Raw genomic sequence first — 26,650 nt, 5'->3', positions numbered from 1 at the left:
GTAATCAGATTACAGATACTTTTGAAAAACTAGATTATTACTTAGAGGATTACTTTTAAATTCAGAAAGGATGTTTGCAGAAAAAAAATCGGACACTTCTCTGTTTTATCAATGACATTCAAATCAGCATTGAAAAAAAGGTGCCAGTTGAAGTTTGTTCCACGTGAGCGAGTCTGACCATAAATCAGAGAGCACTATGATGACACACCAAATGTGTTTGATGGATCATGGGAAAAGAGCAGGAATAGGCTTTTGTAGGCTACAGTCCAACCTATGTCTTCCAATGGTGCGACTGCTGTCGGCATCCAAAGATGATCCAACTTGACTAAACGCTTGGAGGTAAGGATGACAGCAGTGTAGTCTACGATGATACGGATATCCCTTATTATTGATATCTACATAGTGCATTGATGTGAATCACACTGCTGCTCTCTCATTACACTATTTGCGCCTTACGGATTATGGTTGTTGTGGATGACTGTTCACAAATCTAAATGTGTATTTGAACCCAATAATGGTTGAATTCAAGAAGTTTAAGCTGCCTATCAGTCTTTGTTTTTGAAACCAGTAGACAGCCAGTGAAAAACGTGCTCTTGCAACAGCTGTATAGTGCGGATCCCAGCCTGTGGAATAAAAGCGGGACTTTTCTTGCTCAATCGAATTCATGCTGATAAAAAAGAAATCCATAGGCTTAATGGACACATGCTCAAACTTGCACACTTTTGATAGACATAAAGGGGCAATCTGTAGTTGCTACATCCATTTCTGGATTTATATATACGTATATATATATATCCATTGATTCTTGAAGAATATAACTTATGAGCTTAGTTCAACTGTCACAATCCATGAGAACCCAAAATATAAGCTTGTTTTTCTCCAATGTTTGTAAACACTGTCAATGTAAACAAACATTGTATAGTGTTATAACAAGGTTAAAACAATACTTTTGATATCATGGATTGTCAGTCCTTGCGTTCATAACTCTGTCTATTAATCTGAGAGTGGTTACATTCCTCCAGGCCCATCCCTCAGCTTTTTACCAAAATAGAGGCAGAGCAACTGTTTGGTTATTGTTTCACCTGTGGATTTGCCCTTTAAACAGCTGCATATTATCAAGATATCAAAGTATCGCCAACAAAAAGGTAAACAGTAGGCCTATAGCAAATGCAGCATATGGCATTCATTTTCACATGTAAATAGCACTTTTCAGTAGTGCTCAAAGCATGCCATTCCATGAGCGCAGCATTTATTTTTCAACTGGAATCAATGAGCCCAATCAGTCCTCCATGACAACAAAATCATAAACAACAGAGTAGGGCTGGCTAATACGTCCTTAGTTTTGGTGTTATTCTCAGGTAAAATAATTAGTCTAATCTATACTTCCAAATTTCCAAGTCATATTCTTGAAGATCAAGGGGTATAACATGTATTGGAATGACTGGAATTCTGATAGACTTTGGTTTTTAATATAAAGATATAATTTAATCGTATTATTATATTTAGATAGAAAGTGATGGGTTAGAAGAAGCCTACATAACCAACCCTTAAAGTAAAATTGAACGTCCATATATGGCCAGCTATGTAAACTTTAACATACATTTATCCTGCAGTAGATGTCATTCAATTGGTAACATACATTGTTGTCTTCTTCTGATGCCTCTTAAGGGGAAAGTAATCTAATAGTAACTGAATGTAATCAGATTATGTTACTGCGTTTGGGTAATCCAAAAGTTACATCACAATTTTTGCCAGACTAAATAACGGATTACATTTAGAAAGTAACCTACCCAACCCTGGTCCTATCTACCGTCCTGTGAACCCTATTCATTGCTGCTTGCAACTATATTTACTTTTATATTGCTGTTGATACCTTATACCTAAGATTCAAAAGCCTCCTCCACAAGCAAATGATTAACATCCTGAAAACCAACTGTCGCTAGTTAGGAAGACAGAGAGCCACATAAAGTGTTATAAACAGACATTGTCACAGTCACTGGACTGCAAGCAAGAAGGAATTCAACTATCCTCTCCTCTCTGATCTGGTGCCCCGACATATTTTATGCCACTCATAGTGCCTCCTTATTTAAATGCCTTGTGGACTGGAATTAACCTCTCTACAATGATTCATTCTAGCCCTGTGGACTTATCCTTGTAAGACCATCCTGGTCTTGTGATATTACTTTCTGTTTCGCTACCTATAATGTAAACTCGCAAGATGAGGATGTAAACTCGCAAGATCAGTATGGTTGTATGAAGCTACTTTACTGTATTTGTGGCATTTCATAATTTCCTTCATAAGCATATTGGCATATAGATATTCTCTCCCCTCATCATTCATAAAGTATCAAGCTGACACTACAGTACCCACCAAGCCACCAGCTGTTTGTTTGGCCTACCACTTTGAGGATGGGCAGAGACACCAAACCTCCAGCAGCTATACCACACTGTAAAAAATATATTGAGATTCAGTCAAAATGACTTGTTTTATCTAGTCAAGTGAACTTAATTAGCAACAGTTGAAGAGCTGACTTTTTTTTAAGTTGACTCCAACTCACTCAAAATGCCAAAAAATTACATCAAGCTGAGTTAACAAAAACTATGTGTTTAATAGGGATGTTAAGATTCAAATGTTTAAGATACAAGTGCATCAGTCCATGGACCACAAACCGATCCAAATGTACTGTAGCATGCATCTGTCAGAAAATCCATTCAAATGTTACGAATCGCCGGTTCACAAATTATTATTTTTTCCTCATATACATTTTTTTTCTACCTTACAAAAATACCTCTCGTCGTTTCTGACAACTGATGCGTGTTCTCTTTCAGTGTCGAACTGCATGTGACTGTGGTGACAGTCATTGATCTACAAGTCACTTTGCATGCCGAACAACCCCAGGCAATAACAATAACCTTGTCAAACTGCGCACTGTGCAATATCAGTGACCTAGTCAAACTGCGCACTGTGCCCAGCTTCGCTCGTTGACCAGCGTGAGGTAAGCGGCCTGTTCCTGATATTACACATCTGCGCGGCACCTTCATCATTAAAATGCTAAAATGGCTTGAGTGATATAAGCTTTATTCGTTGAATGACAACCTATTTAATTTGCTAGGTAATTGTTATCTATGCGATGTTGAAAACTGTGTTTTACCGGAATAAAAGTAAGCTACCAGAGACACAACTCTAATCGGGTTATAACTGCTGAATGGGGCCTACAAGAAGTCAGTCCAGATGATCCAGCTCTGAGGTCCAGCTCATGAGCAACATCAGCAGCAGATTTGAATTTAGAATGGAAAATGAATGTGTTTATGCAACAAATGTTAGTGCATCATACACATCTCTAGTGTTTACTCAATTTAGAAATACACTACTGGTTAAAAGTTTTAGAACACCTGCTCATTCAGGGGTTTTTCTTTATTTAGACTATTTTCATGTCTTTAAAGTAATGATGGACTGTCATTTCTCTTTGCTTATTTGAGCTGTTCTTGCCATCTGTATTGATTGAATTTAATTTATTTTGGGCAACAGACATATACAACAAAATGTACAACGTGGACCCAGAGGATATCACTTGAAAGGTGCTGAGGATTGACACAGGCCTGTAGTTTCCTACATTTGTTTTACTGCTCTTCTTGTGGAGTGGAACCACTTGGGAACCAAGAGATGAGGCTATAGTTGTAAAGAATTTGTTAAAATAATTTGCAGCCTTTGCCTGGTCATGACATTAAACATCATCAATATCCAGGCCAATATTACAGGATTTTACCTTATGGGGAGTTTTTAAGCCAATGTCCTTTAAAAATGTCCACAGTTTACGAGGCTGATATAAGTTGTCATTAACAGTGTCTATATAATGTTCGGATTTGGCCTTATCCATTTTGTATCTTGCCTAGTTTCTGCAGTTAATATAACCATCATAATCTTGTTGTAGATTTGTCCATTCTGAATCTGGCCAGGTAGCAATCCCTTTTTCCTTATAAGGTCTAAGATCTCGGAAATTATCCATTTCCCTGACCGCTGTTTGATTCTAATTTGTTTCATCGCAGCCAGAGAGTCGAGTGCAGACAGAAACAGATCTTTAAAAAGATAACAAGCTTGATCAACATCATCACAGTTTAGTACATGAGACCAATCCAAAATTCCAAGGACCTCTACAAAATGTTATTTGAGCATGGTTTCATAAACCGTACCTTCATGTATTTATTATCTGGCTCTAGAAGCATTTTTGATTTCTTACGTTTACAGTAGGTTACCATATGATCACTAAAACCAATATTTAAGACTCCTGACTGACAGACGTTCTCTTGATCTGATACAATAATCAAAATCGAAAATTAATTTACTGTCAATACACCTGGGTTGACTCAACAATCAGTTGTTTTAGTCCAAATAACTGATTAAAGTTATACAGGGCATCTACTAGTGTACTTTTCTTGGGTGATAACTGCACAGTTGTATTAAAATCGCCAAGCAGAATACATTCTCTATCAGCAAATACATTGTGATCACAGCAATTCGATTCAAGTAAATCATAGAAATGATTCTGCTGAGGAGACCGATAGCACACACCAACAAGTATGCCCCCTACCTTGTCACAACACAACTGATTGGCTCAAAAGCATTAACAAGGCACACCTGTTAATTGAAATGCATTCCAGGTGACTAAAATAGTAAAAAATAAAGAAAAACCCTTGATTGAGTAGGTGTTCTAAAACTTTTGACCGGTAGTGTATACAACCATGAAATCAAATCAACTGAAGCAACATAACCACTGCATTGACAAAAACATGTAAAGTTAATATAATTGTCATAACTAATGAAATCAAGTAGAATCAACAAAGATCAACATGTTTACTACACTTAGAAATTCAAAACCAAAAAGTAAAATCAACTGAAACAACACAACAGCTGTATTTATTTATTTTTTAAATCAAGTTCAGATGACTTCAATTAATTTTTGGGGGGGAGCAGAGCTCATTAGAACATTACCCAGCATGCTTTGCAACTGTCCATTTTCACATTTACATTTAGTCATTTAGCAGACACTTTTATCCAGAGTGACTTTAATTAGCCCATTCAACAACGGTCGATAAACAACCACGTGTAAAAAGTAACAAGTGAAAGTTTTCTGTAACCGTTATGGAAAATGTAGTTAAAGTTGTCTGTTGGTTGATAATACTGAGTACACTGTCACTTTGGAATCTGGCGAAAATGCTCACACATGAGCAAGAAACAGATGGGAGCACAATTTTCCCTATTGGAATCTGCTTTATATCATTTCAAAGACTTACATGCTGACCACAATGCTCGCGTGTGGTGAATTTACACATACATGTTATTCAATCATTGCACCAACACTGCTTGTGCGCGCCAACGAGAGTCTGCTTTGCCAGGCGCTAAAATAGAACTTGGTTCTTTTTGTGAAGCTTGACACGCTGCAAGTCCCGCCTCTCCCATCTCCTCATTGGTTTTTAGGAGCATATACCCACATGGATGATTGAAAGATGAGCTGAGGTCTACACTCCAGTCGGTAGTGGTAATGCACCTTAAAGTTAGTTTTCAACTGCCATATACAGTCCGAAGAAGAAAAAGAAGCTGGAAGGAGGAGAGATTGTTTCTAGCAAACTCGGTTTACTCTTTTATCTGTGGATTAATTGTCGCAGTAGAGGACCTTGTGCATTTCAGGTAAAATAACAACCCAATATTTATATCCCAGGACAAATGAGTTAGCAACAGCAAGCTAGCTAGCTAAATTGCCATTAATGTTTAATGCTTTTCGACCTGTCCGCATGTTAATATAGTTGGTTCAGAGTTCGATTTGATATTTCAACCTGTGTGTCCTGATCGCGTCTGGTGTGGGTGGACAAAATCAACATGCGAGCGATGCCACACGCAGTCCTGTGAGCGATCTGGCCAACATGTTAGTCAGTTCAGAGATGTTTAATTTTCAAAGTAGTTGTTTCAACTGTATAGGAAGTTGACAAAACTTAAAATGTTAGGGCAGCCAGATAACCTGAGGGTTAAAACAACTACTAGTTTTGTTTTCATGACTATGAAATAGTTGTCCTCTCCACTTGGTAATTTGCCCAAACATCTTGAGTAGCTTTGTTCAAATCAAATCAAATTGTATTTGTTACATTCGCTGAATAGAACCTTACAGTGAAATGCTTACTTACTTAACCAACAATGCTTTAAGAAGTTAAGAAAAAGTAAAACAAATTGAAAAGTAAAACATTTAAAATAAAAGTATTAAATAATTAAACAGCAGCAGTAAAATAACAATAGCGGGGCAATATACAGGGCATAGCGGTACAGAGTCAATGTGCGAGGGCACCGGTTAGTCAAGATAATTGAGGTAAAATGTACATGTAGGTAGAGTTAAAGTGACTATGCATAGACAATAAACAGAGAGTAGCAGCAGCGTAAAATAGGGGTCTGTGTAGCCCTTTGATTAGCTGTTCAGGAGTCTTATGGCTTGGGAGTAGAAGCTGTTAAGAAGCCTTTTGGACCTAGACTTGGCACTCCGGTACCGCTTGCCATGCGGTAGCAAAGAGAACAGTCCATGACTAGGGTGGCTGGAGACTTTGACAGTTTTTAGGGCCTTCCTCTAACACCGCCTGGTATAGAGGTCCTGGATGGCAGGAAGCTTGGCCCCAATGATGTACTGGGCTGTAAGCACTACCCTCTGTAGTGCCTTGCGTTTGGAGGCTGAGCAGTTGCCATACCAGGCAGGGATGCAACCATGCTCTTGATGGCGCAGCTGTAGAACCTTTTGAGGATCTAGGACCCATGCCAAATCTTTTCAGTCTCCTGAGGGGGAATAGACTTTGTGGTACCCTCTTTACGACTGTCTTAGTGTTTTGGAATATGATAGTTTGTTGTTGATGTGGACACTAAGGAACTTGAAGCTCTCAACCTGCTCCACTGCAGCCCCGTCGATGAGAATGGGGGCATGCTCGGTCCTCCTTTTCCTGTAGTCCACAATCATCTACTTTGTCTTGGTCACGTTGAGGGAGAGGTTGTTGTCCTGGCACCACATGGCCAGGTCTCTGACCTCCTCCCTCACTGTTGTGTCATCTGCAAACTTGATTCTGGTGTTGTAGTCATGCCTGGCCATGCAGTCACGTTGTAAACAGGGAGTACAGGAGGGGACTGAGCACGCACCCCTGAGGGGCTCCCGTGTTGAGGATCAGCGTGGCGGATGTGTTGTTACCTACCCTTACCACTTGGGGGTGGCCCGTCAGGAAGTCTAGAATCCAGTTGCAGAGGGAGGTGTTTAGTCTCAGGGTTGATCCTTAGCTTAGTGATGAGCTTTGAGGGCACTATGGTGTTGAACACTGAGCTGTAGTCAATGAATAGCATTCTCACATTGGTGTTCCTTTTGTCCAGGTGTTAAAGGGCAGTGTGGAGTGCAATAGAGAGGATTTATGGGATAATGGTGTTGATGTGAGCCATTACCAACCTTTCAAAGCACTTCATGGCTACAGACGCGAGTGCTACGTGTCGGTAGTCATTTGGGCAGGTTACCTGTTCTTGGGCACAGGTGGTCTGCTTGAAACATGTTGGTATTACAGACTCATGTCTGTAATACCAACAGAAACATGTTGTTATTCAAAATGTCAGTGAAGACACTTGCCAGTTGGTCAACGCATGCTCGGAGTACACGTCCTGGTAATCCATCTGACCCTACGGCCTTGTGAATGTTGACCTGTTAAAAGGTCTTACATCAGCTACGGAGAGCGTGGTCCCACAGTCAACTGGAACAGTTGATGCTCTCATGCATGCTTCAGTGTTACTTGCCTCGAAGCTAGCATAGAAGTGATTTAGCTAATCTGGTAGGCTTGTGACACTGGGCAGCTTGCGGCTGTGCTTACCTTTGCAGTCTGTAATAGTTTGCAAGCCCTACCACATCCAACGAGCGTCGGAGCCCGTTTTAGTACAATTCAATCTTAGTTCTGTATAGACGCTTTGCCTGTTTGATGGTTCGTCGGAGGGCATAGCGGGATTTCTTATAAGCATCCGGGTTAGAGTCCCGCTCCTTGAAAGTGGCAGTTCTACCCTTTAGCTCAGTGCGGATGTTGCCTGTTATCCATGGCTTCTGGTTTGGGATATGTACATATGGTCACTGTGGGGACGACGCCATCAATGCACTTATTGATGAAGCCAGTGACCGATGTGGTGTACTCCTCAATGCCATCGGAAGAATCCCGGAACATATTCCAGTCTGTGCTAGCAAAACAGTCCTGTAGCTTAGCATCTGCTTCATTTGACCACTTTCTTATAGACCGAGTCACTGGTGCTTCCTGCTTTAGTTTTTGCTTGTAAGCAGGAATCAGGAGGATAGAATTATGATCAGATTTGCCAAATAGAGGGCGAGGGAGAGCTTTGTACACATCTCTGTGTGTGGAGTAAAGGTGGTAAAGGTGGTCTAGAGTTAATGTCAGTTTGATCTCTGGAAAATCAGTTGAAGCACATTGATTTAACGAAAAAGATAAAGTTCACTCAAGTTATTCAATCCAAATTTGTCAGTTCCACTTACTTTGAAGTAACTTTAGGATATGCTAACTCTACACGAAATCCGAATTGTATTTGATTTGCAAATTTAAGGCAGCCAGGTTACAAACTATTTCAAGTTGACTTAATAAATATTTTTTTACAGTGTAAAAAAAATAAAAGTCTACTCCTGTTTACACACAGACTGGGGGGCTGAGAGGGCACTAACGATTTGACAGCTTTGTCTTTGCAAACCCTAAATCTAACAGTCCACGACATACAGGAGTGGAGCCCACTCGTGGGAGGCACCGGTGACTGACAGCCCAGGTAAATCAGAAGGGAAAAACATTTAGTCACCTCTGACTGCAAGGGGAGACAACTTAATTAAGCTTTTTTATTGGTGTGATGCTGTGATATCAGTTCTGTAGTTGCAACACTCCAGGAGCAGACAGCGGAGATCAAACTGACATTAATGGCTGAATAGGCAAGGTCAAGGCCTCTTAACAGCCTGGCTCCTCTGGAGCCTCTACTACGGGGTGACGGGCTAGACCGTGACAGGGGGCAGAAAGAGGTGTCTGCCAATTAAGTATATACTGTATCACCTCCATGAGCAAGAATGACTGGGTAAAAACAGGCATGAAAAAGGCATGGTTAGTGACTGAGGCGGAGCAAAAATACCTTGGCTTTCATATGAATGTGATAAGCATATGGGATGCTGCAGTGGGAACAGGGCGGGCTGGTCTAAGTCTGCTCCTTGGGCTATATAATCCACTTCAAAGCAGTGTTTACTCTCTCTTTGGCGAGAGCAGAGAGGGAAACACTGACACGTGTGATGAGGAGGAGTCCTGTCAGAGAAACATCTTGTGTTTGACTTAACATCATAACAAATAACATGGATTCTAGATATATTTTTTAGAAAACCATTGAAAGTAAAAATTTTTAAACTGTCAACTTGGGAAAGGGCAAGATCTCTAATGCCCACCCACATTTGTTCAAATAAAGCATGATTTGGCCATTTCCTCTGAGATATTGCTTGTTCTGCAATATTTGACACCCATTTATCAAAATTTGCAAACTGTACAATACAGAAATGAACGGCTCTGCAGATACAACAATTCCCATAGAACTAATACATGGAATGTGAACACAATCCACTTATGCATTTCCAAAAAGGGCACAAGTGGGGAATATGCCATACATAAATATATATTTCACAATACTGCACAACCCACTAGTCATAATATGATAGCGGTGTGACAATACAAACTGGAATTACATAGCAGACATTTAGCCTTCAAATAGGTACTTACCGGTTCGAGATAGATAAGACATTTAACCATTTGGAATAACCTCATACAGCCACTCATAAGGGGCAATAGAATAATGGCAAGGGCTCCAATATTGTGTACCATATTGAAATCACACCCTGTGCATCTCTCCAGATACACATCTCAAGCCTCCACACACACACACAGTTACTCAGCTAAATAGCTCGATTTGTGAAGATAACATACTTTTAGAATCATTATGCAAATGAGTGTGACTGTACAATTAGTCTTTCTCGAGACCTGCGGGATAACGCAACAGCGATGGCACAGATCACCACAACAGTAAATGAAAAACATACTTTCCCCATTCCATTGGAAAGCAGATGTTACATGTGGGATAGGAGGCTGCCTCCCGGGCAAAATCTGTCTCCGAGCATTAAGGGTTCCCGCCAAAGACCAATGGCTTCTTCAGCACACTACCAGCTATGTTGTATTACCTAATGCTATGTTACACCATGTATTCAGCCCACCTTTTCCACTACTTGGGTAATGTGTCCATGTTAAAATCCTGGACTTTTACATGTTACTGTTCTGATTGCCTTAACTTAAAATCGGCGAACATATTGAGACGGCAGTTTCTAACTCACACTATTTAGACACGATGGGGTAAATGGGCCAAAGCAAACAACGCACAATAGAATCATGCGATTCAGAGGAAAGAAGGAAATTGAACAACCCCAAATTATGCATTCTCACCTCCAACAGCATGAGAAAAACAAGCAGCGAATGATTAGGCCAATGATAGTTGTTGTTGTGAACAGGAGATGAGAGGGAAGGTGGGGATATTTCCACCACAGTACCTGCTATGGTTTACATCTCCACTCACTGGAGACACTAATACTGTGGATTTACATACAATATCAGTCTGTGTCCTACTAACACAGATATGGTGGATGAAACACTATTGAAGAGATCCACACTGCAGTGCAGAGACATTATAGAAAAAAAGCGTTCCTTTATGGTAAAGTAATGATTCTCTGCAGTAAGGTGCAATATCTTCCCAAGACGACACTCCTATAACATTTTACAGTTTCCTTTGTAAGAGTTCTTAGACAGAGAGATAGAGAAAAGCCTTGGGGTACTGAGGAGGAATCAGAAATTGCTCTGTTTGCTCAAGACAAGGACAGGAAGGAGAATAAAAAAATCTCATTATAAGTAGCGTTTTCAGTGCCTAAGTACCTAATGGATCATACTTCAGCAACACTAGACTAGCATCCCCCTCATTGTGTTCCAACTGCAGCATTCCTCCCCCCAATCTGGTCTCAGAGCATTGAATATTATTCTGTACGTAAATCCGAGACACTCCATTCATATAGTATGATATGTTACATTTCGTATGGTACTGTATGTATTAATTTGTGGATGTCCATCACCCATTTCGTATTATATGTGACAAATTACAATTCGGATTATATGTTACGAATTTGCAAAACGTACAATATGTTATGAAATATGGTCTGTTATCAATTTGCAAAACTTACAATACGTTCCAAATTTGCAAAACATACCATCTGTACGAATTTGTAAAATGTACAATAGGTTACGAATTTGTAAAACATATGATACGTTACGAATTCTAGAAAGGTGGCTAATGCTAGCTAGATCGTTAACATTAGCTAGGCTAGGGGTTAGGGTTAAGTTTAGGAGTTAGGTTAAAGGGTTAAGGTTAGGGTTAGGTTAAGGGTTAGCTAACATGCTAAGTAGTTGCAAAGTAGCTAAAAAGTAGTTGAAAAGCTGCCAATTAGCTAAAATGCTAAAGTTGTCCGTGACGAGATTCAAACTCACAAACTTTGGGTTGCTAGACATTTGCGTTATACGCCTACCCATCCACCCAGAACAACCATCCTACTTAAGTAACTATCTGTATTTTGTAACCAAAACAAACGTAACATATCGTACTAAATGGAGTGTCTCGGATTTACGTACAGAAAAATAGGAAATGCTCTGAGACCAGGTTGCTCCCCCAGCTAATCCAAATAGCTTCATTCCATCAGACCATTACTAGCCAAGCATACCACAGATGACACTGCTACATCAACACTTAATGTATTTATTGATGCTTTGATTTATAGATTTTTGTATTATCGCACGTGAGTTAGGAATACTGTAAAAGCATGTTGCCTAATAGGGGATGTTGGTACACGTAAAGGGTGATGAGGAGTGATAAACTGATGTGACTAACTAGCCGTATTGTTGGAGTGATATGCCTGAGCATGTATTTACATGACACACATTATACATTTTGTTCCTGGCTGCGAAATAAAAGGATACAGTTCTCCAACTGAGACAACCCAACTCAAATGAATGGTAGTCTTGAAATATACAGGAGCTGAGTCGTTTGTTAGCCCTTTGATGGTTAATCGAATGTCCAAACACCCACTCAATTCACATCACGCTGTGAAGAGAGCCTTACAACACTCACGTTGAGGCAAAGAACTGCAATCCCATTAAAAAGAGCGAAACATGAGGCAAAGGTCTCCAAAGGCAACACTTTAATAAAACAGACCCAAATGTACATAGTGGAATGCCATTTCCATTTTGCAGCTTGCCTTTACATTAACCTGCAGCATCAGCAACTTTAGCTGCAGCTGTGGGCAGCGCCTGCCTGCAAGGGGATGACAACACAACGGATTGGGGGCAAGAGGCTGGGAGGGAGGGGGGGGGGGGCTGTGGGTTAATGCTCCTCGCCTCAAATGTCAACAAGCACATTTATGAAATGCTCACTCCATCAGACGTCCTCAGAGGACAGCCTCTACAAAACTGGTGGTGTAACGTAATGTGGCAAACAGAGCAGAGCCTCACTAGAGGGGGGCAATCACTGTACTGGATGTTCTGCTGCTTGGTCTGTAAGGCTGACAACAGACCCATTGAGACCTGGCATAACTTGCTAATTGTTTACAATTATTTGTGTTTTCCTTTTCTTTCATACCAAGTAGAATCATACACACAAACAATAACTACATCTCCTTTGCCCAGACATGCATGCTCACACTGTCACGTTCTGACCATAGTTCTTTTGTGTTTTCCTTGTTTTAGTGTTGGTCAGGACGTGAGCTGGGTGGGCATTCTATGTTGTGTGTCTAGTTTGTCCGTTTCTATGTATGGCCTGATATGGTTCTCAATCAGAGGCAGGTGTTAGTCATTGTCTCTGATTGGGAACCATATTTAGGTAGCTTGTTTTGTGTTGGGGTTTGTGGTTTCCTGTCTTTGTGTTCTCTGCACCAGATAGGACTGTTTCGGTTTTGCCATGTTTGTTATTTTGTATTTGTATAGTGTTCACGGTATCATCTTTCATTAAACATGTTGAACACGAACTACGCTGCATTTTGGTCCACCTCTCCTTCGACGGAAGAAAGCCGTTACACACACCTCCATCCCTATTAACTGTTTTCCACATGACCTTAAATTGTACCAATTTAATTGTTCTCAATCACCCATGCTATTTCAATATTTCAGTAATAAATCATAAAAATGTTCCATTGTGTTAATGGCAGGGTGATTGACGAGAAGAGAATCGTCCAGCCAATTGGGTATCTCTATCAAGGCACAAGGCGAGACACAGAAGCAGACACAGGAGGCAGATGGTTGGAGTCTTACAATGTTTATTAATCCAAAGTGGTAGGCAAGAGAATGGTCATGGACAGGCAAAAAGGTCAAAACCAGATCAGAGTCCAATAGGTACCGAAGAGCAGGCAGAATCAAGGTCAGAGCAGGCAGGAAAGTAGTCCAGAGTCAGGCAGGGGTTAGAACTGGGACGATTATAAAAAGAGAATAGAAAAGGAGCACAGGAAAAACACGCTGGTTGGCTTGCCTAAACATACAAGATGAACTGGCACAGAGAGACAGGAAACACTGGGATAAATACACTGGGGAAAATAAGCGACACCTGGAGGGGGTGGAGACAATCACAGGAACAGGTGAAACAGATCAGGGTGTGACACTCTCACAACATCCCCATCCATGTCTTGAAAAATTCAGACAGAGTGATTAAAAGTATGTTTACATTGTAATACTTCTGACAGCCAACTTCCTAGCTCCGCCCATAACTTTTGGACTTTATAGCATTCCCAGAAAGTATGGATTATTGAGTCATTATTCAATTTACACTTAAGACTTTGCGCTGTAGAATTTGTGAATTTTGTCTCTTGTATAGAATGTATTGTACATTAGTTTATACTGGACATACTTTTCTATTAATTGTAATTTCGTTAGGTATGCTCCTACATTCTTGTGCCAACACCAGTTCTTTTTAAGTCTTGGTTCCAATAGTTTATATATTATTCTAAGTGATTGCATTTTGGAAAGGCTCTCCGCAAGGTCTTATATAGCTTACCTATCATATGAACATCCTTTTCTGACTCAAATAAGATTACCTCGAGGTTGCTCTGATGTCCAAATTATTTTAAATCAAACTTTCATGATAAGTAAGTTTTCATTTGCATGTATTTGAAAATAAATACACTGGCCAGTCCAAAATTGCTTTTTAATTCTGCAATTTAAAGGAACGGTCGAGCATGCTTTTGAGCTATAAACTCAGCAAAAAATGAAACAACCCTTTTTCAGGACCCTGTCTTTCAAAGATAATTCGTAAAAGTCCAAATTCACAGATCTTCATTGTAACGGGTTTAACACTGTTTCCATGCTCGTTCAATGAACCATAAACAATTAATGAACATGCACCTGTGGAATGGTCATAAAGACAATAACAGCTTACTGATGGTAGGCAATTAAGGTCACAGTTATGAAAACCTAGGACACTAAAGAGGCCTTTCTACTGACTGAAAAACACCAAAAGAAAGATGCCCAGGGTCCCTGCTCATTTGTGTGAATGTGCCTTAGGCCTGCTGCAAGGAGGCATGAGGACTGTAGATGCATGAGACGCCTAAGACAGCACTACAGGGAGACAGGACGGACAGCTGATAATCCTCGCAGTGGCAGACCACGTGTAACAACACCTGCACAGGATCGGTACATCCGAACATCACACCTGCGGGACAGGTACAGGATGGCAACAACAACTGCCCGAGTTACACCAGGAATGTGTGCTCAGAGTGTCCGCAATAGGCTGAGAGAAGCTGGACTGAGGGCTTGTAGGCCTTTTGTATGTAAGGCAGGTCCTCACCAGACATCACCGGCAACAACGTAGCCTATGGGCACAAACCCACCTTCGCTGGACCAGACAGGCCCGGCAAAAAGTTCTCTTCAGTGACGAGTTACAGTTTTGTCTCACCAGGGCTGATGGTCGGATTCACGTTTATCGTCGAAGGAAAGTGCGTTACACCGAGGCCTGTACTCTGGAGCGGGATCGATTTGGAGATGGAGGGTCCGTCATGGTCTGGGGCGGTGTGTCTCAGGATCATCGGACTGAGCTTGTTATTATTGCAAGCCATATCAATGCTGTGCGTTACTTGGAAGACATCCTCCTCCCTCATGTGGTACCCTCCTGCAGGCTCAACCTGACATGTTCCTCCAGCATGACAATGCCACCAGCCATACTGCTCGTTCTGTGAGTGATTTCCTGCAAGACAGGAATGTCAGTGTTCTGCCATGGCCAGCGAAGAGCCCGGATCTCAATCCCATTGAGCACGTCTGGGACTTGTTGGATCGGGGGGTGAGGGCTAGGGCCATTCCCCCCAAAAATGTCCGGGAACTTGCAGGTGCCATGGTGGAAGAGTGGGGTAACATCTCACATCAATAACTGGCAAATCTGGTGCAGTCCATGAGGAGGAAATGCACTACAGTACTTAATGCAGCTGGTGGCCACACCAGATACTGATTGTTACTTTTGATTTTGACCCCCCCTTTGTTCATGGACACATTATTCCTTTTCTGTTAGTCACATGTCTGTGGAACTTGTTCAGTTTATGTCTCAGTTGTTGAATCTTGTTATGTTCATTTACACATGTTAAGTTTGCTGAAAATAAACACAGTTGACAGTGAGAGAAAGTTTCTTTTTTTGTTGAGTTTATAAGTTGCAGATTGTCTTAGACCCCTTGCAGAACCTGGGGAGAGCTATCATATACTGTACTCTGTACCAACTTCTGCCTACAATTGTATTACTACAGGATACTTTTTAATACCTAAACAAAGAGTCTGTGTTTCCTTTCTACTACCAATATATATATGTTTGATAATTATATAGACCTGATCATCTGTTGAAGAAATTGACCAACACTAACACAATTGCAAAAGGGTTTCTAATGATCAATAGCCTTTTCAAATTATGAACTTGGATAAGCTAACACAACATGCCATTGGAACATAGAAGTGATGGTTGCTGATAATGGGCCTCTGTACGCCTATGTAGATATGTCATCAACAATCTGCCGTTTCCAACTACAATAGTCATTTACAACATTAACAATGTCTACACTGTATTTCTGATCAATTGGATGTTATTTTAATGAACAAAAAATGTGCTTTTCTTGAAAAAACTGACATTTCTAAGTGACCACAAACTTTTGAACAGTAGTGTACATGCTGATTTAGAAATCAGAGCATGTCAGGCTATACTGTAGCCATACAACAATTAAAGCCATAGAAAACATAGAAAGTGAGTTAGGTTGAAATGGAACTAGGAGAGACAGATCTAGAGGGAGGGAGGGGACAAGGAGGAGGAGGGGGGAGGAGGAGAGAGAGGGGATCTGGGGAACTAGGGAGCTAGAGAGCATACAGCAACAGTCCTCATTCCGTTCCAGAACTGTCATGGCCAGGTCTTATGGATGAGCAGGAGACACCAATGGGGAGACTATGAGACAAGCTGCTTAGGCTCTGGTGGGACTCCCAGCCTATCAATACCATCAATCACCTACCCCAACACGTCACAACGTATTACTACTGTCACTGAGATGCCCTATAAAGGAACATGACAGGTACTCTCTCCAGACCTTTGCTCTCATTGCTGTTCACTTCTTCAACTCTTATTTTCTCTCTTACAGACAGAGGAGTCAATTTGTCGGTATGATTTATTAATCAACATCAGTTTCACCACTCTAGAGTGGGGGCAGCATATCTCACTTGAATAAGGCCCACCTGCCGTTTACTCTCAAATGATAAAATCGATGTCTATTTAGTATGTCTAATTTGATCACTTTCTGTCTTTTCAAAGTTTGATCATTTGTGTTAGGCACCTTGTGGCACCATTCTGGCAGACCGTTTGAAATTAAGCTCTCCTCATAGCATGAATGTAAATGATGAAACTGATGTTGATTAATAAATCATACCGACAAATTGACTCCTCTGTCTGTTAGAGAGAAAATAAGAGTTGAAGAAGTGAACTCGGTTTAATCACTTTCCCGTAGTTGGAGGGGAAGATCCGAAATATGAGGCTGAACTTGTCGGCTCTTGGTTAACAAGATGTACTGTGACCACAGGGGTGCAGAGAGAGACGTAGAGAAGACTTGAATGGAGAAAAGGCCCAGGTCTCCACTAATCATTGCACGATGAGCCCTTAAGCCCAAAGTGGATGGTGGGTTAGAATGTTGCGTCCCTGAAAGACAGATCCAGCTCATTTAAACTTTAGGGCCAACAAGAAGCAGAGGAAGAGAGGGAGAGAGAGAGAGAGAAAGGGAGAGTGAAAGAAGCCAGGAGAAGATAAATTAAGCCAAAGCTGTGACATCATGCCGTCATATTTGACTTTGACTCCATTTTCATAACTACTGTTTTTAACTTCTCTCTCTTCTAAAATTCAACAATATCTGTTTGATAAAATGCACCAAATCAAACAACCTGCGAATCGACTGTTCAATGCCATCTATGTGAAAACACCTGTAGCATATCGTGTCCTTCAGGACACCATCTCACTGTGTTGTAGTGCATGGACTTCTCTCCTGATGAGAAGCCTAAACCTACATGCTGACAGTACAGTGTTGGACAGTACTGCCATCCATGCATGATATCACTGTTTCTTAATCCCAAAAGCATACCACTATTTGACTGAACTACATTTGCAAACTGTCATTCCACTTCTGGTTTTGAGAGACACGGTACACTTCACTGAAATATTCTGTGAGTAACCCTGACCATTTATATCGTGTTGGAGACAAAGATAGGAATATTCTTTCAGCCTGCTGTTTAGCTAGTTAGTGTACATACAGTATCAGTTCAGCACTAAGTTGTTGGTAGGACACACACACACACACACACACACACAGAACATAACTTGAAGCCATCACAACACTTCACATTAGGAGTGTGCCAAAATGTGTTTACGTGGCAGATTCAGCTACAGCACTTCCAGGGAAAACACAAACTGCACGTACTGAAATATCAACAGCAGCAGCAGCAGAGACCTAATGCCATGGATCTCATTAGCACACCTGAACCATGCCCTACGATTCAATGCTAATTCAAGACGCACAGACAAACAAACAAGTATAACTTAATGCTGTACACTGTACGCAATGAAAGTGAATTACTTTTAATTTGTCTGTGACTTCTATGTCCTGCACTAAATTAGACAATGTGTGTGCGCAGTGAAGCACACAAAACAAGAGACAAAGCAAGGAACGACTGGTTGATCTATGTCCCTCCTAGTTTGAGTCTTACTGGGCTGGAGCCTGGCTTCTCATCTTCCTCCTCCTCCTGCCCACCCCTCAATCACTCCCATATCCCTGCCAAAGGTCCCCAGGTCTGCATGTACAGTTGTACAAGTCGGAAGTTTACATACACTTAGGTTGGAATCATTAAAACTCATTTTTCAACCACTCCTCAAATTTCTTGTCAACAAACTATAGTTTTGGCTAGTCGGTTAGGATATCTACTTTGTGCATTACAAGTAATTTTTCCAACGATTGTTTACAGACAGATTAATTCACATATAATTCACTGTATCACAATTCCAGTGGGTCAGAAGTTTACATATACTAGGTTGACTGTGCCTTCCAAAGCTTGGAAAATTCCAGAAAATTATGTCAAGGCTTTAGAAGTTTCTGATAGGCTAATTGACATCATTTGAGTCAATTGGAGGTGTACCTGTGGATGTATTTCAAGGCCTGCCTTCAAACTCAGTGCCTATTTGCTTGACATCATGGGAAAATCAAAAGAAATCAGCCAAAAAAATTGTAGACCTCCACAAGTCTGGTTCATCATTGGGAGCCATTTCCAAACGCCTGAAGGTACCACGTTCATCTGTACAAACAATAGTATGCAAGTATAAACACCATGGGACCAAGCAGCCATCATACCGCTCAGGAAGGAGACGCGTTCTGTCTCCTAGAGATGAACGTACTTTGGTGCAAAAAGTGCAAATCAATCCCAGAACAACAGCAAAGGACCTTGTGAAGATACTGGAGGAAACAGGTACAAAAGTATCTATATCCACAGTAAAATGAGTCCTATATCGACATAACCTGAAAGGCCGCTCAGCAAGGAAGAAGGCACTGCTCAAAACCGCCATAAAAAAAGACACACTACGGTTTGCAACTGCACATGGGGATAAAGATCATACTTTTTGGAGAAATGTCCTCTGGTGTGATGAAACTAAAATAGAACTGTTTGGCCATAATGACCATCGTTATGTTTGGTGGAAAAAGGGGGAGTCTTGCAAGCCAAAGAACACCATCCCAACTATGAAGGACGGGGGTGCAGCATCATGTAGGGGCAGCAGGTAGCCTAGTGGTTAGTGTTGGACTAGTAACCGAAAGGTTGCAAGATCGAATCCCCGAGCTGACAAGGTAAAAATCAGTCGTTCTGTTCCTGAACAAAACTGACTTGCCTAGTTAAATAAAGGTAAAATAAAAATATGTTGTGGGGGTGCTTTGCTGCAGGAGGGACTGGTGCACTTCACAAAATAGATGGCATCTTGAGAGGGAAAATTATGTGGATATATTGAAGCAACATCTCAAGACATCAGTCAGGAAGTTAAAGCTTGGTCGCAAATGGGTGTTCCAAATGGACAATGACCCCAAGCATACTTCCAAAGTTGTGACAAAATGGCTTAAGGAAAACAAAGTCCAAGGTATTGGAGTGGCCATCACAAAGCCCTGACCTCAATCCTATAGAACATTTGTGGGCAGAACTGAAAAGTGTGTGCGAGCAAGGAGCCCTGCAAACCTGACTCAGTTACATCAGCTCTGTCAGGAGGAATGGGCCATAATTCACCCAACTTATTGTGGTAAGCTTGTGGAAGACCAAAGTTAAACAATTTAAAGGCAATGCTAACAAATACTAATTGAGTGTATGTAAACTTCTGACCCACTGGGAATGTGATGAAAGAAATAAAATAAATAAAAGCTGAAATAAATCATTCTCTCTACTGTTTTTCTGACATTTCACATTCTTAAAATAAAGTGGTGATCCTAACTGACCTAAGACAGGGAATGTTTACTAGGATTAAATGTCAGGAACTGTGAAAAACTGAGTTTAAATGTATTTGATTAAGGTGTATGTAAACTTCTGACTTCAACTGTATCTGTCCCCTCAGCCTCTGCCATGAGTCACAAACTGAGGGATGAAGCATCACCATGCTGAAAGGGCTCGCCCAGTTTACCTCCTGTCAAGTGTCATCATCATCATATTTTATTTGTACCATTGCCTCCTCTAGTTAGGCTCTGCCATAGATTTTTGATTCAAGCGCACAGTGACATCCCCATCTCCAAAAGGAGCCTATGGAGAAGAGAATATGCGGTGTTCATTTGGTGGTTGTGAGTTGTTTACAGCACCATGACAACAGTGCCATGACAACAGTGTCAAAGAGTCAAGATGTCTTCTGATCCATTGTACATGACTGCTAGACTATGCGGGTTACGCAGTTCAATGCCAGACTAAATCATGTAATGCTGTGGGCACTGTAGGAGGCTGTGAGGTCACAAACAATGTTCCGCCCCCTAATACCCTACAGGTGGAGTTTCATAGATAGAGAATCAGCCTTGGAGAAAGAGAAAGGGAGAAACAAAGAGCAGAAACTCGGCTCTAACTCATTACCCCGAACTAACTCATCCCCCGTGCCCTATTTATTTTGCTCATATCCCAAAAAATCCAGAGAAATACCATTCCACAGAGACCTCCCAAACATGCCAATTCAGTGGGATCAAGCTTGCTGAGTCATGAGGGAGCAGTGAATAGTAGCTGCGTCTCAGAGAAAAAGCTTACTTCCTCCACTTTCTGTTCTCTCAAATCTGTCCTCCTCATACAGAGCCATGTTCCCTGCTGGACCTGTAAATCTGAATGTCTCACTCCTCGACCGCCTAGCTGTGCACTGGCTCTTTGCTCCATATGTCTGAGCAGATGAAGAAGCTGGCTGAGGCAAGTCGTTTTTCCTGTGGTCACACTCAGAGTCCAGGGAGGAAGTCATCTCGTTGTGAGCCCTGTATCATGCAAAGCACAGGACAGAGAGATGGAAGGGGAAAGTGGCGCAGACACACAGGCTGTGTCCAATGAAAGCATGTACGGTCTGTATTTGAAGCATTGCAGGGGTTTGTCTTTGTAGGAAGGAGACAACAGCACGAGCAGGCAAAGGGGCCTAAAGAAGTAGAGTTGATGGGAGATGGAACGGTAAACAAATTCACTAAAGTCAGAGGTATAGCACCTCTTCCTGTGACCTCATAAGGAAAGGACTTTAACAGCATCAGTCCAATCTAACCTTCAGACAATACGAATGGTGTGGAGGAGGAAAAGGTCATAAGGAAGTATATAGACATACATTTTTTTTTACCCTGCCTTTTCCAAACTGTTGAAACCTTTCCTCTGCTCTGCTGCAGAACCAGACACATATCTGAGGTCAGTGTTCTGTCTTAGGTGGCCTGTTGTCGAGGTAAGGCCTGAGTTCTGCTCTGCTGCAGAACCAGACATCTCTGAGGTTAGTGTTCTGTCTTAGGTGGCCTGTGGTCGAGGTAAGGCCTGAGTTCTGCTCTGCTGCAGAACCAGACACATCTCTGAGGTCAGTGTTCTGGCTAAGGTGGCCTGTGGTCGAGGTGAGGCCTGAGTTCTGCTCTGCTGCAGAACCAGACATCTCTGAGGTCAGTGTTCTGGCTAAGGTGGCCTGTGGTCGAGGTAAGGCCTGAGCTCTGGTCTGCAGCAGAACCAGACACATCTCTGAGGTCAGTGTTCTGGCTAAGGTGGCCTGTGGTCGAGGTAAGGCCTGAGTTCTGCTCTGTTGCAGAACCAGACACATCTCTGAGGTCAGTGTTCTGGCTAAGGTGGCCTGTGGTCGAGGTGAGGCCTGAGTTCTGCTCTGCTGCAGAACCAGACATCTCTGAGGTCAGTGTTCTGGCTAAGGTGGCCTGTGGTCGAGGTAAGGCCTGAGCTCTGGTCTGCAGCAGAACCAGACACATCTCTGAGGTCAGTGTTCTGGCTAAGGTGGCCTGTGGTCGAGGTAAGGCCTGAGTTCTGCTCTGCTGCAGAACCAGACACATATCTGAGGTCAGTGTTCTGTCTTAGGTGGCCTGTGGTCGAGGTAAGGCCTGAGCTCTGCTCTGCAGCAGAACCAGACATCTCTGAGGTCAGTGTTCTGTCTTAGGTGGCCTGTGGTCGAGGTAAGGCCTGAGTTCTGCTCTGAAGCTGGACAGAAATAGTGCCTGCCAACCCATTTTACTATGCTGCTTTTGTAGAGCACTTAACCTGCCATGTTCATTACAGAAGACAAACCCCCATTATCCTCCTCCTAGAAAAAAACCTGTGAATCTACTAAGCGTTTGACGTCAGGAAGCATCTTTTGGACGTATTTATTTAGTCCTCTGGACGGCCTTGATTTCAAGTATATTTTTGGTCCGGTCCGAACCGGTCTACATTTGGCACAAACATAGACGTTCAGATTTGGTCTGGACCGGGCCTTGATTTAGCCCAAACAGATCTGAACCAATCGTAGACATCTATGATTCACAAGTTTGGACAGCACAGTACAGTACAGCAGAGCACAGCAGATTACAGTACATTACTGTACACAGTAAGTAAAAAAAAAAGTTGAGTATAGTACAGTAGAGCACACTAAAGTACAGTAAAGTAAAGAAAAGTAAAGTATAGTGTACTGTACCCTACTTTACTCTAATGTACTCTACTGAACTAAACTGTACTCTACTGAATTAAACCAAACTGTACTGTACTGTATTCTTCTCTAGACGTCTATGATTAGTTCAGATTTGGATCTGGTCTGCACCGACCAAATTTGTACTTGTTTGGGGGCGGGGCTCATTTGAATAATATCATGATGCTTTGCAAGTGTTGGTTTTACATATACATTTTGGTCATTCAGCAGACGCTCTTATCCAGAGTGACTTACAGTCAGTGCATTCAACTAAAGTTGATGAACAACTACATATCACAGTCATAGCAAGAGAAAATCTATGACCGTTACTCAGAATGTTTTTGTAGTGGAAGTGGCCTGTTGGTTTATTCTGTATGTTGACTACTTTAAGCATCATCAACATCCAGAAAATATGTATTCTAACCTTTCATTCAGCAACTGAAATGAATGTGTTGTCAACTTCTGGAAAATATATTTTCAATGTCATTTTGCTTACTGGCAAGTTGTAACTATAAATCTTTCATGTGATTTTTTTTTATCTGCACTCACCAATTTTGGGGGCTTCAGTTTAGTTTAACTACAATGATCACATAGGCCTATTTCTGACCCATTCAATATTGTATTTTTTACTTAGTCTATTTTAGTTGACTGTGCACACAGGCACTCACACATGCACAAACCCAAACACACACACAGTATATGAACGGCCTCATTGCCTTGTACCCTGTTTTAAAGCAACTAATCAGCACAGCTTTGTGTTCAGTCACAGTGAGCAGATGCACGTAGGTCCTCTGAATCAAATATTGATGAGAGTGCTTTGATGAAAATCTACGTTGCATTAAAATTAGATATGTTTTCTCTTGACTCAATTTCATCCCGCTTTGACATAACTTATTCATTTATCTTTTCTTTCGTTCGTGAACAGTTTGGAGAGCATGATCTATCTTTTACATGCCATTACAGTAGCCTATCAGTGAATATACCAGTTGATAATGGCGTTTGATTGAGCAGAATTTGATTAAATATAAATCACTGACATTTGAGTAACCCTCGATAACAGCAATATTTTCGATATATTCCAAGGTTATGTAGCCTATCCTGCCTGCTCAGTGATTCTGTGTTGTTTCCAATAATTTGACAAAATCACAATGGAAAAGGCTATCTAACTATTGAAAAGAATAGAGATATGTTTAATTTCTCAATACGATAAGTAGCCTACCATTACAGCCTTCGGGTTGCTGTCGCATTGCCAGTTATTTATTATACACTGTCCTGAGTAGGCTAAATCAAACCAACATATCCCGACGTAGGTGAGTAAATACATCACACATGGGCTTGTCCGCAAGGTAAATGTGCATTTTCTCACTTTAAAAAAATACACCTTTTTCATTTAATGATAGCACCGCATTCTCTCATCAGCAACACCTCAACGCCGAGGCAGCCTACACTTCTCTCCGCTGCCGTTATGGCTAGGGGAGACCTGTTACCTTATGCAATTATGTGCACAACACAAACAGCAGGTTGTTGCTTGTGAATGAAACATTGCAGTATATCATATCGACGATGGTGTTCCATGCCTCCTTGACACATACACAAAACCATTGGACAACAACAGATTTACAACCAGACACACACAAAACACACCGTCTCACCAGAAAACAACGTTTCTTCTTGCTCTTATTTTCTTCCGACTTTTGATTTTCTTTCCGTCAATCGGCGCTGTTTTGGCCCAACTGATTTCTCCGGCAATTCTTATTCCACTGGATTTTGAAGTGTTTTTTTTTTGTTACGGGGAAATGATGAGAGGGAAAGCGCTGTCATCGTGGAAAGCCTGCCCTCTTCAAACTAACCTTCCCGCCCCCTCCTTCTACCCTTCTCAGATTGGTGCTGGCTACCAGCAGATCCCCCACCCCAGAGGTGTGTTTCAAACCCGTAGTCCCTCATCACGTACACACGGTGACAGTGGACATCCGCTGAGGGCTCCCGAGTCGCCTACCGGTTACCAATAAACACTGGTATGCCGCTCACGGCGGTTGCAGGCTCTGTTCGCTCACCTGTTTCGATGCAGACTGATGCTCGAACTGACACTACAGTAGCAGGTTCGTATCTCCAAAAACACTGTTTGCGCACATGTTCAACTACTGTTGCTACCATACATGTTCCCTAAATTAATATGGAAAACAGTCACAAAACAACTTTAAAATGTCTATTGCTAAATATGTTTTGGGGTAAGTAGCTAAACTGCCACCAAACACTTCAGCCTATGCGTTTTAACTAACTTTCATCATCAGTTTAGAAGCAGCCACCACACACTGCCTATGTCTTCTCCATCAACTTGATATGGTCCAAACAGGCGTGCACATTGGCTTTCCTCAGACAATGTTCTGCCCTGACCCATGTCCCATATTGCTTCATTATGCACAAAATCCAGTTAGGCTACATACCAGTCAATAGTTTGGACACAGCTACTCATTCAAGTGTTTTTTTTTTTATTTTTTACTATTTTCTACATTGTAGAATAATAGTGTATACTTCATCATTATGAAATAACACATATGGAATCATGTGGTAACCCAAAAAGTTTTAAACAAATCAAAATATGTTTTATATTTGAGATTCTTCAAAGTTGCCACCCTTTGCCTTGATGACAGCTTTGTACACTCTTGGCATTCTCTCAACCAGCTTCATGAGGTAGTCACATGGAATGCATTTCAATTAACAGGTGTGCCTTGTTAAAAGTTCATTTGTGGAATTTCTTTCCTTCTTAATGTGTTTGTGCCAATCAGTTGTGCTGTGACAAGGTAGGGGTGGTATACAGAAGAGAGCCCTATTTGGTAAAAGACCAAGTCCATATTATGGCAAGAGCAGCTCAAATATCCAAAGCGAAACTACAGTCCATCATGACTGTAAGACATGAAGGTCAGTCAATCTGGAAAATTTCAAACTTTTAACGTTTCTCCAAGTGCAGTCGCCACAGGAAAGGAAGACCCAAAGTTACCACAGCTGAAGAGGATAAGTTCATTAGAGTTAACTGCACCTCAGATTGCTGCCCAAATAAATGCTTCACGTAACTGACACATCTCAACATCAACTGTTCAGAGGAGACTGCGTGAATCAGGCCTTCATGGGCGAATTGCTGCAAAGAAACCACTACTAAAGGACACAATAAGAAGAAGAGACTTGCTTGGGCCAAGAAACACGAGCAATGGACATTAGACCGGTGGAACTCTGCCCTTTGGAGTCCAAATTTTGAGATTTTTGGTTTCAATCGCCTTGTCTTTGTGAGACGTAGAGCAGGTGAACGAATGATCTCCGCATGTGTGGTTCCCACTGTGACGCATGGAGGAAGTGGTGTGATGGTGTGGGGGTGCTTTGCTGGTGACACTGTTATGTGATTTATTTAGAATTCAAGGCACACTTAACCAGCAAGGCTACCACAGCATTCTGCAGCAATACGCCATCCAATGTGGTTTGCGCTTAATGGGACTATCATTTGTCTTTCAACAGGACAATTACCCAACACACCTCGAGGCTGTGTAAGGGCTATTTGATCAAGAAGGAGAGTGACGGAGTGCTGCATCAGATGACCTGGCCTCCACAATCACCCGACATCTACCCAATTGAGATGGTTTGGGATGAGTTGGATGACAGAGTGAAGGAAAAGCAGCCAACAAGTGCTCAGGATATGTGGGCACTCCTTCAAGACTGTTGGAAAAGCATTCCAGGTGAAGCGGGTTGAGAGAATGCCAAGAGTGTGCAAAGCTGTCATCAAGACAAAAGGTGGCTACTTTGAAGAATCTAAAACATGACATCTATTTTGATTTGTTTAACACGTTCTAGGTTATTACATGATTCCAGGTGCTATTT

The 26,650-nt window shown here is 41.6% G+C and overlaps 1 protein-coding gene across 1 annotated transcript in view; it reads right to left on the bottom strand.

Annotated features, from left to right (window-relative positions):
* The window catches only part of LOC110533955 (gamma-aminobutyric acid receptor subunit alpha-3-like), a 158,259-nt gene extending 133,393 nt beyond the window's left edge, over positions 1-24,866 (bottom strand). Inside the window, exon 1 of the mRNA XM_036990375.2 lies at positions 24,436-24,866. The gene's annotated coding sequence lies outside the window, so the exon portion shown is untranslated. The remainder of the gene's footprint in view (positions 1-24,435) is intronic.
* Between the last annotated feature and the right edge of the window lie 1,784 nt (positions 24,867-26,650).

The sequence above is a fragment of the Oncorhynchus mykiss genome, chromosome 10 (genome assembly GCF_057628025.1).
Source record: "Oncorhynchus mykiss isolate SJ-2025 chromosome 10, ASM5762802v1, whole genome shotgun sequence".
In the NCBI taxonomy this organism is placed as follows: Eukaryota; Metazoa; Chordata; class Actinopteri; order Salmoniformes; family Salmonidae; genus Oncorhynchus; species Oncorhynchus mykiss.
This window is presented reverse-complemented; position numbering and strand designations above follow the sequence as displayed.